This window comes from Bison bison, unplaced genomic scaffold (genome assembly GCF_000754665.1).
Source record: "Bison bison bison isolate TAMUID 2011002044 unplaced genomic scaffold, Bison_UMD1.0 scf7180017864524, whole genome shotgun sequence".
Taxonomy (NCBI): domain Eukaryota; kingdom Metazoa; phylum Chordata; class Mammalia; order Artiodactyla; family Bovidae; genus Bison; species Bison bison.
Genome location: NW_011495075.1, coordinates 570,634 through 573,299, shown reverse-complemented (window position 1 = coordinate 573,299; position 2,666 = coordinate 570,634). Strand labels below are relative to the sequence as shown.

The window sequence follows — 2,666 nt, the reverse complement described above, 5'->3', positions numbered from 1 at the left end:
GGGGGGTTCCTTTTGGTGGTGGTGGTGGTGGTTTAGTCACTAAGTTGTGTCCGACCCTTGTGACCCCATGGACTGTACCTCCCCAAGCTCCTCTGTTCATGGGCTTTTCCAGGCAAGAATGCTGGAGTGGGTTGTCATTTCTTCCTCCAGGGGATCTTCCCGATTAGGAAATGAAATTTTAAGACACAATGTAGAGAGTTTCCCATAAAGGAAATATGATCCTAGTATGTGCTTCCTAGTTTTACAGTATTAAATACATCTTATTTTTTGAAATGCTTATGGTAGATATTTTGAAATTCCATATATGATCAAAGTTAGTTTTCTTCCTTTTTTTCTCTTTCTTTTCTAACTTACTGGCTAATGAAATCCAAAAACTTCAGAAAACCACTCTTCTGTGGCGCTGAGGATAGTCATTCAGCACATCTACCTTCAACTTACTCATTCCATTATACGATGCATTTTTGTTGAGCACCTGCATATACCAGCCACTGTATCCTGCATGCTGCATGAGGCAACCAAAGTATTTTTTTCCTTAATTAAATGTATGCAAGAGGGTAAAAAAAAAAAAGAAGAGGGTGACTGACGTTGAAGCTCCTTGGATTATTAGGAGGAGAGTAGATTTAGGAATAAATAAGATTTTTTTTCTTTTTTGGCTGCAGTGCATGGCATGTAGGGATCTTAAAAGTTCACTGACCAGAGATCACACCTGTGCCCCCTGCATTAGAAGCTCAGTGTCTTAACTACTGGACTATCAGAGAAGTCCTGAAATTTCTTTCTTAGGTATATTTTCAAGAAAACCACCTAAAGAATATAGAATTAGTGTAACTCACAAACCCACCAATGGGAAAACATGTGAAAGTGAAAGTGTTGTCAGTCGCACAGGCGTGTCCAACTCTTTGCAGCCCCCTGGACTGTAGCCCGTCAGGCTCCTCTCCTTGGGATTCCCCAGGCAAGAGGACTGGAGTGGGTAGCCATTTCCTTCTCCAGGGGATCTTTCTGACCCAGAATCAAACCTGGGTCTCCCGCATTGCAGGCAGATTCTTTACTGTCTGAGCCACCAGGGAAGCAAGGGGAGAAAAAGAAACAAGCTGCACAGGGTGGTAGTCACCCCAAGCTGGGGGAGGCAGAAGTTTGGGATGGGGCAGAGTTCATAAATACCCAGGTGTAGATTACTTATCAGTTTCTAGCTCACACACCGGGAGATGTACCTTATAGCCTCAAAATACAGAAAGCAAAAATTAACAGAATTACAAGGGAAATGGGCAAATCTGCCAAATCTGCCAGTGAGACATTTATACATCCTGCCCAGTAATGAACAGATCAGACAAAAGTTACACCGACATAAAATACCTGCACAAAAATGTCGCACTCTTGGGACTTCCCTGGTGGTCCAGTGGTTAAGAATCCACCTTCCAAAGCAGGGTTTGATCAAAGCAGGTTTGATCCCTGTCTGGGGAACTAGAACCCCACAGGCCTCAGGACAACTAGGCCTGCGTGCCCTCACTGCTGAGGATGGGAGCCCCGGCAGGGCAGCCTGTGTGCTGCAGCGAAGAGCCTGCATGCCACGGTGAAGACCGGACATGCCGCAACAAGGACGTGAGGCAGAAGGATTCAGTAAAAACTTTTTAAAAGTCACCATCTTTACCTAATCAACACACCCCTAACTTTGCATTTAATCATTAGAGAAAACACACAAAATTTACCACAGACAGGCCATGAAAAGCTCCCAACAAATAAAAGACTCAAGGGCACACAGAACATTCCTGGAACCACAGAGCATTCAAGTTAAAACCAACACTGGGACCCAGTTCTCCGTGGCTCACGCGCGCGTCTGCACAGCTGCACAACGAGGTGCCGAACACCGTTTGTTCTGGACCGTGTGGTGATGATGCTTGTAGAGACAGCGCCTCGTCTGGAACAGAGGGTGAGTTAGCTCATCATAATGGTCTGACGGCGTGCAGGATGGGGTGCACAACTCAAGTCCCCAGGGGCCAGGCTGGCACCCTCTGGCTGACGCCTGCCACGACAGAGACAGGGTCTCACTTTGGAATAAAGGGAGTCATGCTGCCCGTGCAGTGTAGTCTGCGTGATGCCTCTCTCAGGGCAAAGAGGAGGGTCCTACTGCCCACTGCAAAAGCTCAGGGTCCTCTCCTCCAATGCCACCCAGGTCCACCCATGTATCCTACCGTGTAAGACATGTTCAAGCAAGTTCTCAAGACAGAAAGAAGATGAGGCCAGAGAGGAACTTCAGTTCAGTTCACTCAGTCAGTCGTTTCTGACTCTTCGACCACATGGACTGTAGCACGGCAACTCCCAGAGTTTACTCAAACTCATGTCCATTGAGTCGGTGATGCCACCCAGCCATCTCATCTTCTGTCGTCCCCTTTTCCTCCTGCCTTCAATCTTTCCCAGCATCCGGGTCTTTTCAAATGAGTCAGTTCTTCACATCAGGTGGCCAAAGTATTGGAATTTCAGCTTCAGCATCAGTCCTTCCAAGTCAGGACTGAATTCCTTTAGGATGGACTGGTTGGATCTCCTTGCAGTCCAAGGGATTCTCAAGAGTCTTCTCCAACACCACAGTTCAAGAGCATCAGTTCTTTGGCACTCAGCTTTATAGTCCAACTCTCACATCCATACATGACAACTGGAAAAACCACAGCTTTGAC

General features: G+C 46.7%; 1 protein-coding gene across 1 annotated transcript in view; it reads right to left on the bottom strand.

Annotated features, from left to right (window-relative positions):
• RNPEP (arginyl aminopeptidase (aminopeptidase B)) overlaps positions 1-2,666 on the bottom strand; it is a 22,512-nt gene that overhangs the window by 14,935 nt on the left and 4,911 nt on the right. The gene's annotated exons all lie outside the window — the stretch shown is intronic.